Genomic DNA, 22,138 nt, shown 5'->3' on the forward strand with positions numbered 1-22,138 from the left:
AGTAGTGGTTTTATTTTGTATAGCGGGTCATAATTTTCATTGCCAGACAGAGGTTGTTGTGTAGAGTCGGAGAAATGAAGATATCTCATTAACTGAGTAAAGCGATCCCGGCTCATGGTTTTGGAATATATTGGTGATTGCAAAAAGTTGTCTGTGGACCAATACATCCTTGTTGAAGGTTTGCGGTCTACACCCATCTCAAAACATAGGCCAACAAAGGCATTCATCTCAGGTATAGTTGGTCTCACCCATGGCATCTTGTTTTCATTGGGATGGTTATCTTTTTGTAATTTTGCATATGTGTCTGTTTGCTGTATCAGCATCTCTAGCAGGACATGATTAAAGAAAAGCTTGAAGAAATCAAGAGGGCTTTTATCTTGAGGCATGATTCTTGTAGGGCCAGTTCTCCCAGTAGGTGTAAAAAGATGTGGCAACCCCCGCTAATAGTATAAAAAGTCCTCATGCCAGCCATAAATATTTCCTGCATCACCAGCAGGTCCAGGTATATCATTATCAGATTCTTCTGAACTTTCATTACCATCCGTGTCATCACCTATACCCTGAAATTGCAGTTGTTGTTCATATCTTGCTTCAGCTTCGTCGACCTCTGCCCGGGTGAAGCCTTCAAAATCATCGGATTCATCAGACGACATTTTTTTATGGGTGATATTTTACGAAGAGACGAGACTTACTTCCATCACTATTTTTAGTAAAATTATCCCACAAAGGTGACTCAAATTTCGCTAAATAAATACATTTATTAAATAAGCATCTAAGATAATAGTTTTAATCTTTTTATAAAATGAATCAAGCGAAAAAATGAACTTATTCCGGATAGTATAAGTTATGTCGCCGTGATTCCGCCATGTTGTTTTCATATTTTCCATAACAACATCAATTTCCGGCTTTCTATTTTTAGTTTGTTGGTTTTATTACTCTTAAAATAATAACACGGGATGACGACACTAACAAAACAATGGAAAATTATCTTGAAAATCACAGGAATTTAATGACATACAACACGATACCAGAAGCCTAATTTTTAGTTAATTTTGAGGTGATAAAAAAAGTGATACAATCGCTATTTTTGCAAGGAATACGAGCACCTGCCAGACACCACGAGGCTTGATTTCGAATCTATAACACCATACAAACGATTGAAAATTGATAGACTAATCTAAAATATGTCATAAAGTTCTATAGGAAATTATTTTTTGCTGTTTTTAATGCTTTCTTTGTCAAATTTACGAGAATGTTGTTGAGATTATTCTCGTCCGCCATGTTTGTTGTAGTCGTAAACTTTTTATCACCTACGCTTCGAAATTTTTACACTTATTGACAACATTTTTGGTAGTTTTATTCTTTTATTTCTTAAATTGAAATATATTTTAAAAATAGCTGTAACCATTCTACGTTCTGAGTTGTAAAAACATGCATATTGCACTCTTGATTACTATAGTCTAAAAAATAGAAATTTAGGTATCCTTAAGGATAATTTCGGCATCTACACCGATGTGCCAAAAGGATCATTTCGGCATGCGCACGAGGGTGCCAAAAGGATAACTTCGGTATGAAAGGGTTAAAACATGTGATTAAAACAAGTCTCCATTATTAATTTATTAAAACTTAAATAACAGTCCTAAAACGGTTAACTATTGCATTTACAAAGAAAGTCTCGCTTTTGAGAACTATTTTAATAAACTAGTCGATAAAGACATTTTCACTATTTGTAAATTTAGAACCGTAAATCACAAGCTTCCAACAGAATTTGGTAGACGGAAAAACATACCCAGAGAAAATCGAACATGTAACTTATGTAATAGAAATGAAATTGGAAATGAATTTCACTATATTTTGGAATGTACATATTTTTCAGAAGGATGGAAAGAATGTATAGATAGAAAATACCATTCCAACATTAACACCTTAAAGTTTAAAGTAGAATTTTTCAAAATAATCAAAACTCAAAAAGTCGTGCAAGTTCATTAGAATCATGAATAAGACAAAAATGGATTCTCTCTGATAAAAAGTAAGCCTTAAAACCTATGCATTCTTCGTTCTTTTCTTCTCTAAGAAGACTTTATATGCTGCTTCCTCATCACTTGTACATGTATCATATGTCTTATAATATTATCATGTTTGTCTCTGTGTGTCTGTATACCGGTCTATCAACAAAGGTTTTTTCAGAATAATATATATATATATAGAGAGAGAACGAGAGAGCAACCCCCACAAAAAACGTCCAATTTTAATCGGTTTATTCACGGTACTCCAACATTTAAATTTGAAAAATCAAATTCATGTTTATCCAACAAGAGTCAAACAATAGATGGGGTTGGTGTTTACACTGCAATTAAAATTGTTGTTTGTAGGAAGTAATAGTGAAACATGTATACAATGTATAATATAGTGTTCATATAATACTTTTTTACAATAAATGTTAAACAATAAATAAATTCTGAAAAATTCAAAAATAAATGGGATATTTTATAAAAATTCTACTAATACTGTTCAACTTCCGATTATAATCTAAAATAAAAATATTTATGACAGCTTGAAAAAGGTTTTTGTTTAACAATTTTAGAGTTTTTGTCCGCCATTATTTAAAGTCACACAAGTTCTCGTAAAATTTGACATCACAATTTAAAAAAAATTACGTCATAATTAAAAAGTGATTGTTGCTTCATGTCAGAAGGTTATTAAGAGCAGATCTAAGTTCATTTGAAGACAAAATTCAGCTAAATACCAAAAGTGAAAATACGTTTATTAGAAAATAACAGTATCGTTCCATATCTTTAGTCGGACTCGGACTCTGTCTTCCTAATTTATAAAGTTGATCACCCATTTCAGCTTGAGGTTGTGAGTTCAAACCCTGCTCGTCCGAGTGGAATCGACTCAAATCTGAATTGACTAGGATTGTCAGTTTTAACTATCGGAGGTTGTTGCATTTCTCCGGGTACTCCGGCTTCTTCCATTGATAAAAACTGGCTGCAACGAAATAGCCCAAAAGTGGCGTTAAAATGCCAACAATCAATCAATCTTATCTTTGAATGTAAGTTGTTTCTTCATTATGTATAATGTTTTCTAAATGGTGTTGTATTTGTTTAGTGTTGAAGGTATTAAATTATAATGTCCATTTCTTTGATTGACTTGAATTCATACCATGCTTTGGAAATGGTTTGGTTTTTGTTGTGTGTTGAACATTTATAATGTCCGTATCTTTGGTTGATTGGTAATCATACCAAGTTTTCGGAATGGTGTTGTTTTTGTTTAGTGTTGAAGGTAAACATTTATAATGTCCATATCTTTGGTTGATTGGTACAAATGTAATCATAACAAGTTTTCTGAATGGTGTTGTTTTTGTTTAGTGTTGAAGGTAAAACTTTATGAGCAAGTTTTCCGAATGGTGTATCTTTGGTTGACTTGTAAACATACCACACCAGTGTTTCAAAGAATTTATATCAAACTCATGTAAGATCATAGGAAAACAAGTAATGGATCATCCATGGAACATTTTAAACAATTTTGGTACAAATCCTATTTATTAGTATTGTACATAAGATTTTTTGATCAGCCTTTCAAAATGAGATATGAAGCTTTCAAAATTTGTTACATATTTTATTCAAAGTATATATATTGAATAGCCATTTGTTTTAGTATTATATCTTCAAACAGTTATACATACAAAACATATTGCATTTTGAAAGCATAAGTTATATATTTAATTACTCGACTTTCTGTCAAATATTTCCATTTAGTCTTTTTATTAAAGCTTGAATAATGACACTTTTAAACAAGTGTGGACACAGACATGCATTGATCTTATCAAGTATTCAAGAGTTACAGCCAATGGGTCAATGCATATATTTGCTCTAAAGAAAACCTAGAACAATTCCTTGTACAATGAGTTGTAAAATTGAAACTGTCAACAGACAGTGCATGAATTGCAGATATAAAAGTTCCTCACACATAATAATTCAACATGATAAAGCTGTGGATTAAATATAAATTCATTCCCTTTCTTAGAAACCAACCTTAATATTTTTAAAACTTAATTTTCAAACTATCAGCAAACAGGCAGTGGCTGCATTACAGGTCTTTAACATTTTTCATCAAAACTCAACAGGATCAAGCTTTGGACCAAATGGATGCTGTATTAATGCAATTCACAGCACCAAACTTAGAATTGTAACAATATATATATATGCAAGGTCAATAGTGTTAAAATTAATTCCATTAATTTACCATTTTGAAAGAATATTTTGGTTTAAGGCCTTTATGAATTCAAATAAAGCCAGCCTTCAATCTATTACACCATTATCTACAAATCATAGTAACAAATAAAGCCAGCATTCAATCTATTACACCATTATCTACAAATCATAGTAACAAATAAAGCCAGCCTTCAATCTATTACACCATTATCTACAAATCATAGTAACAAATAAAGCCAGCCTTCAATCTATTACACCATTATCTACAAATCATAGTAACAAATAAAGCCAGCCTTCAATCTATTACACCATTATCTACAAATCATAGTAACAAATAAAGCCAGCCTTCAATCTATTACACCATTATCTACAAATCATAGTAACAAATAAAGCCAGCCTTCAATCTATTACACCATTATCTACAAATCATAGTAACAAATAAAGCCAGCCTTCAATCTATTACACCATTATCTACAAATCATAGTAACAAATAAAGCCAGCCTTCAATCTATTACACCATTATCTACAAATCATAGTAACAAATAAAGCCAGCCTTCAATCTATTACACCATTATCTACAAATCATAGTAACAAATAAAGCCAGCCTTCAATCTATTACACCATTATCTACAAATCATAGTAAGTAAACGTTATTTGCATTATTTCACCAAAAAGAAAAATTCTTCATTAAAAAAAATTTTAATTTCGAATGATATTTACATTCCAGAGGCAGATTTATCTGGGATTTTTTTTTATGTTTGTAGGGATGTTTGGGTGAAATTTGGTTGCAGGCTTCAAATTAATTTACTTCCGAAAGAACCAAAAAATTAAAGAGACAACAACCAGACCAAAAAATGACTACTATTTTAAGCTTTTAAAAATTCAGAGGTTTCTCTCCTCCTCAGCATTTTTTTTATAGAATTATACATATACATATAATAAATTTGAATTTTCTAAACATCTTCAACAAGAACCCATATTTTATTCTTACCAGCTGCAAGTTTCGTGTTGACATTAAATATTCCAACACTAGTTTTTTAAATGTCAGGGGGTCGATGAATCTTTCCAAGTTTCAATTTGTTGATGGTGCCACACTCATGACACTGCGTTCATTGAATGTACATCATTCCAGAAACACCCATTGGTCTCACCCCTAATGCATTTGACAAGTGTATCTTTTCACAACATGTTTCACAATGTTCTAATTGTTCAACTACATAATCAATAATAGGGAAAAAATGTTGGGGTCATTTGCCACCAAAGTCTCAACATGATCATGTGTAGGTGTGTCTGTACAATCAGGGTTGGCATATGCATGCTCTTGTATTAACTCTTTTGCCTCAGGTTCATAATTTCTAATTTTAATTTGACGACTTGCATTTTTTAACTTGGCAAATCTATCAACCTGATGTATTTTTGAAAATTTTCCCTTGTAGTCTCTTAAATCATATAGATATAAATAAAAAGCGGACTAGGTAAAAAAAAAATATATGTCTGTTTCCTTGTTGCCCGACCGACCTGGACTCAGAACCCCCGACCTGGATTTTTTCTTTAAATTCCGGAAAAAAATCGTTTCCGGTCCGATCCGGATCTTACTATGCCCAAGGTAGCAATGAACAGTTAGGAGTTTGGTTTCGCATTTTGGCCCCGGTGGATTTTTCAAATATGAAAGTTATTGTGTAATAAAAATCATTTTTAGACAGCTGAGTACTAATTTAGCCTTCAAAGGTGGTTTATAAGAACATCAAGATTATTTTTTACATGTTTTATGGGCTATTTTCTGTTTGACTCTCCGTATTTTCATAGCTATACCGGTCATCGGTCCAGAAATTTATGTAATGTTTACAAACACTTTTTTTCTACACGAAGTTTTTGACACAATTTTACCAAAAAATGAGACGAAAGACATATGGTTTTCATTGGATTTATTGAAAGATATATGTTAACACTTTCAGAAAAGGTATTATTTCAAGTGATTGAAATTCTACTTTTGGTCAAATTTTGTGGAAATATGTGACATCTTTCCCCCCCCCCTTTTTGCTATATTTTATAACAAAAAAATGCAGATTGTTGCCATGGATACACCAAAAAGAAATTATATTTGACTATTTTATATACTGGATATAAAATTTATGGAAGATTCTGATTACATACATATTCACATATATGACACAAACAGTAAGCTTGATATTGCAAGAAGGCAATGAAAAGGGGATGGTAAAATTTATGAGGGAAAATTTTAATATTTTTCCTAACTGTTTATTGCTACCTTATGGCATACTTACCAAGCTTAGAATTGTATAATTTAAGACTTTTCATACCACAAATCTATTGATATTTAGATTTTAAATCAACTTCTGAAGGGATTAAGTGTTTAAGAATGACAATACATGTCAATTTTAATGTTTACAGTCCTTAGCAACCAAAATTAGACATTTTGACACAAGGCTTATAATTGTACTCTATTTGCTTAACCCTTGCTTCTTAAGGATTACGGAGTATGTAGTAGCCTAGGTATTGAATGTTTTGTATTTTTTCTTGCAAATATATCAAATTGTTATTTTTATCAAGATTTCATGTTACATTTTGACATATATTAAATGTATAGTTGATTCAGCTGTAAGAAATTCATTCCCCATTTACCAAGGTTTTTAATCAAGTCTTTGGTATACATTAAGCACAAAGATTAACATTTTCATGCCTGAAATTGTTAAATTTTGTACAATTTTGCATCATCAGAGGTCTTATAAAGATTTTCAACATTCAAAAACTGACAAAAGAGATATAGTTTTTAAGATTTTGCCAAAAATTTAGGTAGATACAAGATTTTACGTTTTGACTTGGCACCTTTCTTTAAATCAGTTTTTGTCGCGTTTCAGTGTCAACTGCTAACCTTCATAAAATATTCATTACTCAACTAATTTTGAAAAATAATTGGCCATTTTACTCGTTTTAGCTAGCAGAACACAGAAAATTAGTTAAAAGGGTGAATTTGTAAAAAAATATTGACTATTAAGGTAGCAATACACAGTTAGGAGTTTGGTTTCGCATTTTGGCCCCGGTGGATTTTTCAAATATGAAAGTTATTGTGTAATAAAATTCATTTTTAGACAGCTGAGTACTAATTTAGCCTTCAAAGGTGGTTTATAAGAACATCAAGATTATTTTTTACATGTTTTATGGGCTATTTTCTGTTTGACTCTCCGTATTTTCATAGGTCATCGGTCCAGAAATTAATGTAATGTTTACAAACACTTTTTTTCTACACGTAGTTTTTGACGCAATTTTACAAAAAAATGAGACGAAAGACATGATTTTCATTGGATTTATTGAAAGATATATGTAAACACTTTCAGAAAAGGTATTATTTCAAGTGATTGAAATTCTACTTTTGGTCAAATTTTCTGGAAATATGTGACATCTTTTCCCCCCTTTTTTGCTATGTTTTATAACAAAAAAATGCAGATTGTTGCCATGGATACACCAAAAAGAAATTATATTTTACTATTTTATATACTGGATATGAAATCTATGGAAGATTCTGATTACATACATATGCACATATATGACACAAACAGTAAGCTTAATATTGCAAGAAGGCAATAAAATTGGGATGGTAAAATTTATGAGGGAAAATTTTAATATTTTTTCTAACTGTTTATTGCTACCCAAACAATCAAAATGACCTATTTATTTCCCTGAGTTTGTCATTTTTAAGAATTAAAAGGTACAAAAACTTTATGAAATAGGTGGATAGTGCTCAATAAATCATTCTCAAAGTATTTAAGGAAAAGTTTACTCTTTCTATGACAACGTGGTCTTGTCTACTTTTTCAATCATTTATGATTATTTCATTACTGTTTAGGGGTCACAACTAAACTGTTGAACCTTCATTGCTTGAAGGAAGTATTCCCTTTGTCCAGGGATTCATTACAAGCCCGTATTTTACAATTACTTTTCCTTGATTTATTTTTTTTTCTTTTTTCACAATCGAATAGAGGATAAAACGAAAAAATCGCGTAAATAAATATAAATTATTGTGTTATGCCATCCAATTATCAATAAATGTCGATTAAATTTTATTTTAAAATCGATATTAACAGGGGATTGCTTGGATATGAAATAGCATTTAATGATACACAGAAACATCCATTTCAAAGTGTAAATAGGAACAAGAAGTTGTAGCTAGAAGGGAGACAATTTAGGCGGGAAAGTGCTAAAACCTGTATTGTCAAATATTTCTGGTGGCAATAATTCAAACATTTATAAAGTTATCAAACACAACCTTTAAAATTAGTATTTATGTTTGAGTTGGCAAATATAAATTTTTCATTAATAACCCACAGTATGTTAGCCTTTTTATTTAGACATGTCTGCATTAACATTTAATCATTTATAGAAAAGGTAATCCATTTTTTCCTTTGATATGAAATAAAATATTGATTTTAATTGTGATTTTTTAATTTGAAAGATGTAAATATTAATTAAAATTAATGAAAACAGTCCAGTTTTGTCATTGGAAACTTTTAAAAGTAATTAAGACATTTCCTTCAGCAGACGATTAAAAATTGTTGATGATTGTCGCTAAAGTGGTTTTACGAAGACATTTTTCATACCCAACTATATCAGTCCTATTCAGGACCGATAACTCTGTCGATAAATATTGTCGGGTATACAATGTTGTTGAAATCAGAGCAATTGTATTATATGTCTCTGTTTAAATGTATACAATAACAAATTTTTTTACACAAGTTTAACTTTATATCGATTTATTGAATGCCTGGATTTTGCTTAAAATATTGAATTAAAAACATAAATAATAAAATCATATTCAATGAAATCTCGTTTAATTTTTTACGAAACAATACAAAATCCATTTAAATTAAAATTTGAATCAAAATATTTCTTTAAAATAATTATAGAAACATAAATATTAGTTTGATTATCTTTTAAAGCAAAAATTATTTTTTTAAAGATTTTTTTTTATAATATTCATATTTTCTTTAAGTTTATTATGATACATACTTCTTCTGGTTTGACACGGGGAAGAGAAGATATTTATTTGTACAGATATGAAAACTTTTGTATATCACAAAATTTAAACTCTGGTAATACATGTATACACAGGATGTTTAATGTCACCTGGTTGCTTTTGGTTTGCACGTCTACCTGACAATATATTGTTATGTAACATTACATCCAAAGTCAGAGTTCACCTGTTAGTCAAGTGATGGGATTTTGAAGGTATGGAATATTTATCTATAATAATTGTTGGGATTTTTTTCTCTCTTGGGACGTAAATATTTTTTTGTTCTAAAAGGAATGTATAAATATATTTCTAAAGAAAGATAAATTATACAGAAAACAGGAAAAAAACCTTTTGAAAAAAGAAGAGAAAAAATTTTATTATAAATTTTATTGTTAACTATTTTCTGGTAACAGTATATCCTGGATATCTGTCAAAATAAAATTTTCCCGTGTCACACTTAAAATAATATTTTTTTAATCAATAAATTTTGAAATCAATCATATCGAAATATCACCAAAGAAAATAACAGAAACATCAGAGATTCTACATGAAAATTAAATTAAATCAAGGAAAGTCTTACTATACAAATCCTCGATTTGATGCAACATTTCCATATACATCATCCGCCATTTTGAAAAATCCCGAAATATTCACTTTTTTAAATCGATTTTTGACCGAAATTGCCCAGAAATTAAACTGTTTTAAATAGTATTTTTCGCCAGATATATGTTTGAATATACTTAATCGAGTTGCAAAGTTTTATTTTTATTAACGGAATTTCTTTATTTGTTATACAAGTAGACATGGGTATCGGTAATTTAGCATTGAGTCAGCGGAGAAATAACGAGAAAAAGTACATGTTTTTACGATTCTCCAGTGACAGAATTTAATCAAAAATTAAACTGTTAGGACCAACATTGTTTGATAGAAATATGTTTGAATATCAAGGATTGATTTGCAAAAGTTAGAAAACGGGTCAGGTTCATGAGAAAACTCAACTTTATTGAAGCACCTATGCATTTTATATGGGGCAATATAATACAAAATGGCGGCTAGTATACGTCACAAAAGTCACGTGATATTTGCTTAGTTGGATATGCTTGACCAATTTTGCATTCACTTACTTTAAATATGTTGATTTGTTGGACGTAGGCTGTTGGCGGATAAGAAAGTAGCTTAAAAGTATATCCAAAAGAGGATCACATTTTAATTTAGTAGATTCCCTAGCGGGTATTTGTAAAAAAGAGCTTTCTTTTCGAGAAAATTTTCACCATTGTCAATTGTTTTCATCGCAACCGGAAGCTTCGCCACTCACTTTCAAGACTGATAACTCTGTTAAAAACGAAAATAAAAATAACGATAATAATTTTTTAGTGACAAAAGTACAATAATATAAAATTTTTAATCAATCAAAATATTACAAAAAATAATACTAGTAGTGAATTTACGACACAAACTAGTAATTTTTTGTGTGCATGGTAATTCATGCGTGAAATTATGCGCAGTCGAATAGTCCCGATCCCCCTTAAAGCCAACCATGAATTCATAAATACTATAGTCTTATCTTATAAATCACACGAAAAAATAATGGGGAATCATGTCTTATTATGTTGTTACCATGGATACAAAATGCGTAGTTTTCATTTTTTCTATACCATTTACTTTTGAAAAATTTTGAAAAAAAAATGTTTCAAAACCTAATTCTGTAGGCAGAAAAAAAAAATATGTAGATATACAATTTTTAGAAATTATTGTTATCATAAAATTTTTACACATATTCATATATAAGGGTATTGTAGTTTAACTGTTGCTATGGAAACATTTTCATGTGATGATACACAGATGTGAACAATTTTGAAAAAGTTTCAGTTTGTTTCTAAAATGTGCACAAAAGAAGAAAAACTAAAACAATCTACACTTAATTAAGTTTCACTGTGTATATTTATATAAATAATTTTTCTAGTATAGTATTTCATAATGATGGCGTTACCAAGGAAACAAATACACAATTTCTCTAATCTGGATAAAAGTGCTGATTATGAAGAACTTCAAGTCTGTTTTCATGAACATGAAAATATACAAAAAAAAAACATACTGATCAGTACAGAGAAAACAGATCAAATTATTTTAATAATCATATATCAAAATTGTCCAATATTTTCCAGTGAATGTGTTGCCATGGAAACAAGCAGTTCATTTGCATATTTGCTGAAAAGTGCTAATTTTGACAATTTATTTTAATAAACTTTAGATACATATAGCAATATACAATTTTGCTTACATTATGCAGGTTATGTTGTTTTTAAAAAATATCATTAATATAATATTCCAGGTAGAATTAGTATTTTTATTCCACTGTTTTTACATATTGATAGTTTAATCAATATTTGATTGGTTGAGACTATCCCACGTGTCATTGAACAAATCTTCATATTCCCTTCTGAGGATCATATTCCCCTCTGAAATGTCGGGATTACATTGTGCGATGTTACGCGCGGTTAATGTACATAACGTTTTGAACTTCTTAATCTTCTTAAAATAGTGATAGCAAAAATAATTATCATGTTCAAATTTATTTCAGACGATAAAACAAAAAGACTAATAATGAACTTTTGATCCGTACTGTTCATCAATATGTATGTCATATTTAGTTTAACTTATAAAAACAAGCGGATAAGAAAGAAAATGTATGCAAAATAATAATTAATGTATTGATAGTAAACAAAGCATAGGCAGTGGAATAAAACATTCATTTCCCTTTGCCTCGGGAGATATGAAGATTTGCTCACCCTCGAAAAATCATATTTCTCTCGGGCAGAGCCCTCGTGAAATATGAATATTCTTGGGTGAAAAAATCTTCATATCTCCCTCAGGCATGGGAAATAAATGTATAGTGTTTCCATATAAACAACAAATAATATGCATAAACCTTGAAAAATCGACTAAATCTGTCATACAAGAACTTGCTTCTGTAAGTTTTCAATTTAATGCACATGTAAAAGAATGATGACTTTTACCAGTCAGTTCATCAACTATTATTAAAATGTTGTATTGAAGATTAAAGATCAAAATGCCACTTGGTGTTGACAGTTTGGAATTAGTCACTAGCTCCAAACTATTTATACACAATTAGGATACAATAAGAAAATTAACAGGTCAGGAAAGGCCGGCTTGAAAATTTTTGTGTAAGGCACAGAAAAAAATACTTATTACAAATGCACTCAATCAATATCATGGGGTAAGTTTTTGTAAATAAAATGATCGATTATTTGTGGTTTGTTTTATGTCCAGAGACAAACATCTCATGCATATTCCGGAAGAGAACAAAATAAAAATTAATATCCAAGATAGGTCCTGCAATAGTCTACTGACCAAACATGAATTCAAGGTAATAATTCGATATGATTCAACCAAAAAAAAGATAAAATAAATGGCCAAAAACGAGTCAGAAGTTGATCTTCTATCTATGATAAATGATTATAAAAAAATGATAGTTGACCGTCTAACCTTTCTTTCTATAAGGAAAAAAATATCTATATTATGAGCTGTTTTCTTATGCATTCTAAAACTGAATGTTCAATTGGCAAAGCATGTACAGCTATACACTTTGAATAATATTGTATTAGTGGACGATGAGTCACCATGAGTGTGTATATACAGATCACTTCTTAGGTGAAATTGAAAAAAATAAACAATTTCAAAAAGGTCCTGCAATAGGGGTAGACTGGGATGATGGCGGAAAATTTGAAATAACACTGGAAAATCAGGGTAAATTGGAAAAGGACAGAAATTGCAGCAGGATACCCAGGGACCTCTTAAAGAATTGTCGCAAGGGTTCATTAACATACAAAGGGCGTGTCACTTTCTTTACATAGGCATTGGATTATTGAAATCCGAGCATAACAATTATTTTTATTTATATTTAGCAGCCAATTTAAAAGCGTTGGCAGACTGATAATTTTTTACACAGGGTAGCTTTAAAAACAATTATATAAATGTACCTATATAAATTAATTTTCACTGAAATCCCAGCACAAACAGGTGTTTCTAAAAATTAGAATTTATTTTAACAGAAAATTTTACTTCAAATTTGAAAAAAGACTCAATGTTGATAGCATATTATACATGATATATAGCCGTGTTAATATATCCTATCACAAAACAGAAATTTCTCAAAAGTTTTGATTTTTGCCAGCAACAAAATTATTATTCCATAAAAACAACATAATATTATGCGTAAATTTGGATAAAGCTTTCATTTTGACTAAATCCTACAGTTTATAACATTGGAACTCTTAATCTACAAAAATGCACAAACGGCAGATTTTGTTCCGAAGTGTCAACAAATGCCATGAGAGACAATGTTCCAATGTAATAAACTGTAGGATTTAGTCAAAATGAAAGCTTTATCCAAATTTCTATTTTTATCTTCTGGTCTGAAATTTCAGCAGTTAGCAACACACCTAGCTATAGTCAGTGTATTGTTTCAAATTCTGTCATGTCGGGACATTGTATAGATAACAAAATCGTATGGGTTTTGTTCATTGTTGAAGGCAGGATGATGACCTTTTAGTGAATTAATAAGCAATGAAGCTTTTCATCAGATGGTCTTTTTTTTTAATTTTGTGCCGACAGGCGAGACATATCTTCGTCAATATTTTATATGAAATATATAGCCAAAAACACGAAAAGTGATTTTTTACGTCCATGCAGTGTACTTGCTCGATATTTAAATGTTTATATATGTTGTGTACAAGATGCAAGTTTGTACAAATTATAATTTGTACAGGGTTTTTGTACAAGTTATACGTTTTTTGACACATACCTTTTTGCACCAGGTGATAAAAGTTTATCTTCTTAAATTTATCAGTTTAATGTCTTAAATTCAAATTTATATACTTCAACCTACCATTTAGTGCTATTCTCTTTATCCTAAAACTGGAAATAGTATAGGACACCTGAATGGTTTGAATTCTATTTTTATTTTGCTCCTTATACCAAAATCATATCCATAAAAAGTCTTTTTGTGTTCTTATAACGTTTTTTATAGCAATGCTCAGTATTAAACTGTGTCATGTAGTCATGGAAATATGACAAAAATATGCGAAACAAAAGACTGATCTTGTATCATCCATTTGTGTTAAGCGGTTCATAAAACACTGATAACTTGTACGAAACGTTTGTACAAATTATAATTTGTACAACATTACAATTTGTACACATCATATATGTGACCTTTTTAACCTTGTCAAGTACCGCCAATTAGGGGAGGACCATTTGATATCCTGGGGGAGAAGGGGGGAAGGGCCTTCAAGGGGAAGGGGGGGGGGGGGAGTTAGTTGGATATTTTTTCGAATTTGATCATTTATTTTCATCTGTTGCTACGTATGCTTTTTTTCATCCACGGTAAGAGGGATGTGTTTCAGGTTGTTTTTTCTTTCTATCTAAACTTGATCAGTTATTTTCATCTGTTGCTACGCATGTGCTTATTTTTCTTTGCCGTGAGAAAATTGATTTTCACTTTTGTATTTTTTTATCCCAGGAATAGATTACCTTAGCCGTATTTGGCATAACTTTTTGGAATTTCGGGTCCTCAATGCTCTTCAACATTGTACTTGTTTGGCTTTATAACTATTTTGAAGTGAGCGTCACTGATGAGTCTTATGTAGACGAAACGCGCGTCTGGCGTATTAAATTATAACCCTGGTACCTTTGATTGATTGATTGTTGTTTGTTTAACGTCCTGGTCCCTTTGATAACTATTGTACACATATGAATCCTTTACTATCCTGCATTTTATGTTCCAGAATAAATTTTTTTTTTTTACGTTTATCTCTTTTATTTCCTGAAATATACTTAATGATTTTTTTTTATATACATATTCGTTTAGAATGCACGAAAAATCAGCGAAAAACGTTATTAGAATTGGATAATCATTAAACTCCAAAACTAATCCTTGACAAACAATCGAAGTCGGTGACACTATTATTTTATTAGATTTTGATAAAACAGGTTTTTTTTTTTTTTTTTTTTTTTTAACACTTGAATATAGATTTATTGCACTAAAGCTGTTAACAATGACCTTACCTCTACAGCTTTAACTGTAAGGTACCCTGATATTGATAATATCTATAAGAACAGGGTTTCATATAGTCTAAGATAAGTAGTATTTTCTTATATTTTATATTAGTAATAGTACAATTAAATACTATGTTCAATAATAATATGATACACTAATCCGAAATTAATTATCTACTGTCATTTCGTTTATCAATTGCATGATTTAAGTGTGTGGAATACCGATTTTCTTGATCTGATGATTTACCTTGTTTAAAGGTGAGACAGAGAGCATGATTTTTAATGGATATTTATTGTGTAATTTGTCGATTTTTATATCTTTATACTTGGATTTCAAACTTATTAGGTGAGTAATTTATTTATTTATATAGTTAAGATATCTGTCTGCTTAACCCTTTCCTCCATAATGACGCCTTTTGACGCCTTCCCTTTACTCCATAATGACGCCTTTTGACGCCTCTGTTAACAACCTCAGTTGAAACGCTTTGTCCTCGAGTAATCCGTGTCAAAATTTATCAAATTTGTATCCAAAATAAGAAGTATAAACTTGAGAATAACTGGTGTAAATGTAGTGACCAGGCAATTTTATAGAGTAAAACTAGTATTTCCACATCTGGGTATTTGCTACAAATTTATATACATGTATAAAAGGGATTATTTGATTTAAGAAACTAACCTTTTGGACTATTGCTTCTTTGTTTCAAGTGTATTTTATTAAATTTCTTCCCTACTTCCGTAGCATGTTGACCGGAAGTAGATGGACATGCGGCATTTTCTATTCATATAATTTACTGGTCAACTTTAGCCAATATTGTCCTTCGGTTCAAAGTTAATTCGAAGATCTCGGCATTTATCTCCTCACTTACGCAATAAACTTGTTGTTTTTCACGGTGTTTGCTTCCATTGTTTCAATAAGTATAAATACTGGAGTGTTTGCTACATCTAGGAGTTGCTGCATTGAGCCGGTTTGCATCAAGCCACCCTCAAACCCTCCAGACTGTATCAGTCTACTTGGGCCGAACACATTTTTGTGTAAAACACTCCAGTGTCCTTGACCTTTAAGGTGGTACCTAACACTACAGGGAGATAACTCTGTAAAAATCAGCTAAACGTTTTAATTACGTTGTATTGTTAAGGAAATATTAAGCTTCTCAATGATCAAAATTAGTGTTTGTCAAACTGCTATATAACCAATGAAATTTTTCTGATAAAGTGGTTGGTTCAAATTTTTTGAAATTTTTATATTTTTGTCAAAGGGTCAAAGTAAACATTTTGTCAAAATTTTATGAAAATTAAACGAGCCAAATTAATATTAGTCAAGGTGTTGGGTACCACCTTAAGGTATGTAGTTATTGTAAAAATTTGTTAGATAAATGTGAGGGACCGTCTCAAGAGACATAGATGTTACTTTGCCGGCGCTAATTTAAAATAAGGTCCGTTTAACATAGAAAACCAGTAGTTACTATTGATTTAAGGATAAGTTGGGTGGAATTATATTCATAAAGGCAATTTATGAATAAATAAAGTTTAAAATATTTAATAGCTCCTTTTTAAGAAGGCTATTAGTCAGAACAGTTATCTGTTGTATTTTTTGTTACTTTACTATTGTTGAATTTATATGCAATTTATTGAACTTTACTAATGGTATAATAAATATTATATTGGGAAAATTCTTGTTTAGTTAAATTTGTGAAACACTGAAACGCAAGACCTATATAGATAGAATGTATCCTGCTGATCGAACCTAAGCGAAGTACTACCACTACATGTCCCATGAGGCCAATATTATGGCATTGTTGAATTGTCGTTGACCCCTCCTGCTACAAATGGTGCCGTGACCAGGATACATTTCTTGTCTGTATTAGTTTTGTTTCAAAAAAAATTTCTCAGAAATATATTTTTTTTGTTGAAGTAATTTAATTTAGTTAAATATTTCCTTTAGTATGTCTGATAGGGAAAATAGTCCTTTTCCTTTAAGAGGAAATTTAGAAAGGGGATATGAGAGTCTGATTCTGAAGGGAGTACCTTTCACCCTCGTTTTAGTATGTCAAGTCGTTATGAGATCTCAGACCCTCCTTCCTATGAAAGGGAGGCTAGTCCTAAAGTTACTATAGTCACAGAGTCTATGAGTAAAGAATGGAAACCAAGAATTATGAAAGAAATAAAGTTTCATGGGGAGGAAGGGAATTTTATGTCTGTTAAAGAACCCGTTAAACAAGTTAGTTTTTCAGATGAGTGTTTCCCTTTATTGAACTTACCTAGTCCTAAAAGAGAAAAATATTCTTTTGATAGAGAAAGACCCTTTGTAACGGAAAGAGTAAATGAGAAATTCTCTTCAAATAAGAATGAAATTAGTACTCAAACCAGCATATCACCAGAGCAGTATGGATCTATTGAAAGTGCTTTTGTCAGAAAAGAGAACATGTTTTCATCTACTCCATATGATTACCAAATGGCTTCCAATTAACCTAAAGTACAAACTAAAATTGCTCAGCCTATTGTTACATCAAGTATTACTCCAAGTGTTTTTGATAAGATGTATACTAGTAGCATAAATGTTCCCCAAGCAATGCCCAGTGCAATACAGAAAAATGATCAAAGGGAGATAAGCAGAGCTTTATCTAATCTAGACATGTTTGGAAGTATAAATAATCAAATATATAGTTCTGCAGTGGGTCTAAAACCTTCAGAACCTCAGTCTAGACATGATATTTATCCCAATGTGCAAGGGACCTTTTCTTATATGCCTACATATGATTCACAAGTTGTTCCTTCAAACTTTAGTGAGAGAAGGGGGATAACTCAGGAATCATTTCCTGGAGTTATGCAATATGGTCAAACATATCCAAGGAATGATACATTGTTACCATGTCAGAGTGTTTTTACACCACAGTTGCCACCGGCGGGTGGCGGCCCTTATAGTTCACTTGATATGGGGGTACCTTACTACTCTCATGTACCAATATCGAGTGCTAATGCACCTGTCTCAAGTGTGAATATGGGACCTGCTTTCATCAATCAGAATCAATCTATTCTGAATCCTTATACTCCTAATATCATGAATATGTCAATGGTTAATACCTTGCCAAGACAACCCCAACCCATGAATTTTATGCAACCGCAAAGACCTATGGAAAATATAGGACCAAATATTAACCCCCATGAATATGGAGTTCATCAAAATATGATGGCCTCCCAATTTTATCCAAATATGATGGGTCCAATGCAAAATAACCCTCCACGGGTGAGCAGAAAACAAAAGGAGCCAGACACCTTTGATGGTAGAAATACTGACTGGGTAGACTATATAATACAGTTTGAAAAAGTAGCTAGTTGGAATGGTTGGGACCAATATGAAAGTGCTCAGCTATTAGTTATGAGTTTAAGGGGAGTAGCTCAAAGAACTGTTGGTGAACTGAACCCATACCAATTGAATGATTATGCTTTCTTGAAACATATGCTGAGTCAACGGTTTAACCCCTTAGAACGAGAAACCGCACACAAATATGAATTTAAAAATCGTAAAAAAAGGAAAGATGAGTCTGTATCTGATTATGGACATGCCTTGCGCCGATTAGCATCCCAAGCATTTCCTAAATGGGATCCTATTTCTATTGAGGGAACAGTCATTGATCAATTTATTGAGGGTATAGGGAATAATCATTTCAAGACATACATTCAATTATTGAGTAAGCCAAAGACTTTAGAACAAGCAATTTCTTTTGCCATAGAATATGAGGCTGTAGAGGGACCTGTTGATCAGATTAAAAAACCTTATTTTTCTGATGAAGTCACTTATCACACTTATGCAATTGATAAAGATGACTCTAAACTTCAATATGAACAAAGTCTAAACCTAAATGAACAGATAAAAAAAAAACCGTTAAGGAGGAATTAGGCATAAAAGAAAATCAAATTCTCCTAGAAAAGAAGAAACAAATAGCAAATTTAGATCTGGAAACAAAAATTTCAGAAAAAGAGCTGAAATTAAATGTGAATATTGTGGCAAGACTGGCCATATCAGCTCTAGATGTTTTAAACAAAAAGATGACGAAATGACCAAACTCAAAGACGAGATAGCCAGATTACAGGCTAAGGGGGAATATAATTGGCTGGTTCGAAGGCCCTCGAATCAGCCATTTCTTTGAAAGTGAGGCCTGAAAATGAAATTGACAATTTAAAAAGTAATCATGCAAATGATATTGATACTTCTAGAGCTGATAAATATCCTAGTCTTTATGTGCCTGTAGAAATTAATAAAATAAAAATAGATATGTTAATAGACACTGGTTCCCCAGTCACTATAATATCTGAAAATTTAATTAAAACAGTAGATTTAGGGACATCAGGTCTGTCCAGAGTTGAATCGACTCTATCTGCAGCTGATGGCAATGACATAAAAATTAAAGGACAAGCTGTATGTGAAATTAAAATAGGCAACAATAAATTTCAACATGAAATTATATTCACAAAACTAGGGAAATTAGAAGGTATTATAGGAATGGACTTTTTAAAATGTTATAAATGTGAAAACTTGTATGCTGAACAGCCTTCAGAAAATGACCAGCATTGGGAAGAGGTAAACACAATGTTATCATAAATATTGAGATTGGTGTATGTTTCATGTCTTATAATGAAACTGTCCTCCATCAATCTCAACTTTTTCTTTAAAATCTTCTATGGATATTCTAAAGACAGAGAGAGGGTTTGAGGGTTATGTTGATAATTTTTGAGGCAAGTGCTGGTTTTATAAGGGGTAAAATAATGTACACATATCCAAAACACGGGCTGATCAAGCCATTTATAAAAGGGGGGGTCCAACTATATGTCCCTATTCAAATGCATTGATTGTAAAAAAAAAAAGGGGAGTTCCAACCCCCATGGTATTCAACATGTTTAATGCCCGGGATTGGGCTGCATATTGATACATGTATTTAAGTCCCAAGTTTGGCACATCATCTTTTGAGCTTGGCTTACGGGACCTTCAGTTTTGAAATTTCTTTATATATTGAATACCAGGACAAACAAAGTTTATTTCAAATATTAAATACATAATAACTGGATTATTGAACGCACTCAATACCTAAATGCCACAGCTCTTTCTTGCAATAAACCTGAGTATTAATTCTAATTTAACAGATTACTACTGATGAAATCAAAGCATTCATTGGAATCAACATTTTGATTGGGGTGATGCAGTTGGCATCATACAGACTGTACTGGAGTTCAGATCCATTCTTAGGAAACACTGGTATAAGAAGTGTGATGACAGAAAACAGATTCTCAAAACTATATCAGTATATTCATGTCAATAACAATCAAACAGCAGTACCAAGGGACACTGAAGGTTTCGACAAACTACATAAAGTTAGACCAATCATCAACATGGTAGATCATACTTTCAAACACCATTACAAACCAAAACAGAATCAAACAGTGGATGAAGCAATGGTGAAATACAAGGGAAGATTTTCAATTAAACAGTACATGCCAGGTAATTTTATTATTTGTACACAATTGAATACAATCCTTATTCTTCTTTTACATTGGAGGTCTAAGTAAAATTGATAATGGGGAATGTGTCAAAGAGACAACAACCCGACCAAAGAGCAGAACATTTTTTTTTTTCTATCTGGTTGCATAAATTTCATTCCTTTATTTTCGACTTTTGAGTTTGAATATCCCTGTGGTATCTTTCCCCTCTCTTTCACTTGTAAATATATTGTCATTTGATTTTATTTCTGCTAATTTCAATATAAACAAACAATTGACATTCTAAGATGACTGTCGCCTTTTTCATTTGAAACATCTGCAAAATCATATTTTAGTTAGATCTCTCAACATTCTTGAAAACAAATATCAATTTTTGGCCTTTATAGCTGAATATGCGGTATAGTTTTGCTCATTATTGAAGGCAATCATCGGTGACCTATAGTTGTTAACATCTATGTCATTTGGTCCAAGGTGGAGAGTTGTCTCATTGGCAATTATACCACATCTTCTTATTTTAACATATTTTCTTTATAGACCTGAAGAAAAAATAGAAATAGAATGTGAAATGATAATTTTTTTTGTCAGGAAAACCAATCAAAAGAGGCATGAACGTTTGGATGCGGGCTGATTCAACATCTGGATACTGTCATCAATTCAATGTATACATGGGCAAGGACGATCCAAACAAAGGGCCTAAACTAGGGGAAAAAGTGGTGAAACTGCTATGCAAGGACCTCAAATGGAAAGGACACCATATATATATGGATAGGTAATTTCTTAATTACATTAAAATAGGAAAAACAATAATGAATCTAAAGTGTATATTAATTACACCTTGAATAATGCAAATTAACAGAATACTGACCATGAGTGTTGTACTGATGCCTACAATGAGATGTTGTGAACATTCGTCAAATGTCAAAAACAATTAATAAAATATGAGAAAACCTAGATAGTAAATAAACAAGGAGATAAACATGGGCTTAAAAAAAATACAAACAAAATTATGAATAGAACAGGGATTTGGGATAGAGGTTTTAAAACAAATTTTTAATCTCTTGTGTTATAGTTGATCGACCTGATTTTTGGAAAAGATAAATCATAGAAACACAAGTTATACTTTTTTCGTATTTATTTTCAGATACTTTACATCAGTACCATTGTTTAGATGTTTAGAAAGAAATGGCATTTATGGATGTGGTACAATAAAATGCACAGCAGTTGGTCTTTCAGAAGACACAACAGATCCCCCCAGGATGGCTCGAGGGGAGAGTATTGCCCGCCAGAATGGCAATCTGGTAGCAACTGTGTGGCAAGATAAGAA

The 22,138-nt window shown here is 31.3% G+C and overlaps 1 protein-coding gene and 1 long non-coding RNA gene across 2 annotated transcripts in view; both read left to right on the forward strand.

Moving 5' to 3' along the window:
- LOC127721349 (lithostathine-2-like) overlaps positions 1–22,138 on the forward strand; it is a 178,872-nt gene that overhangs the window by 54,448 nt on the left and 102,286 nt on the right. The gene's annotated exons all lie outside the window — the stretch shown is intronic.
- Positions 20,735–22,040, forward strand: LOC127721350 (uncharacterized). Its single transcript, XR_007991170.1, has 3 exons — positions 20,735–20,815; positions 21,400–21,583; positions 21,956–22,040. It is a non-coding gene; the product is annotated as an uncharacterized LOC127721350 (long non-coding RNA).

Source organism: Mytilus californianus, unplaced genomic scaffold (assembly GCF_021869535.1).
Source record: "Mytilus californianus isolate M0D057914Y unplaced genomic scaffold, xbMytCali1.0.p SCAF_12, whole genome shotgun sequence".
Taxonomy (NCBI): domain Eukaryota; kingdom Metazoa; phylum Mollusca; class Bivalvia; order Mytilida; family Mytilidae; genus Mytilus; species Mytilus californianus.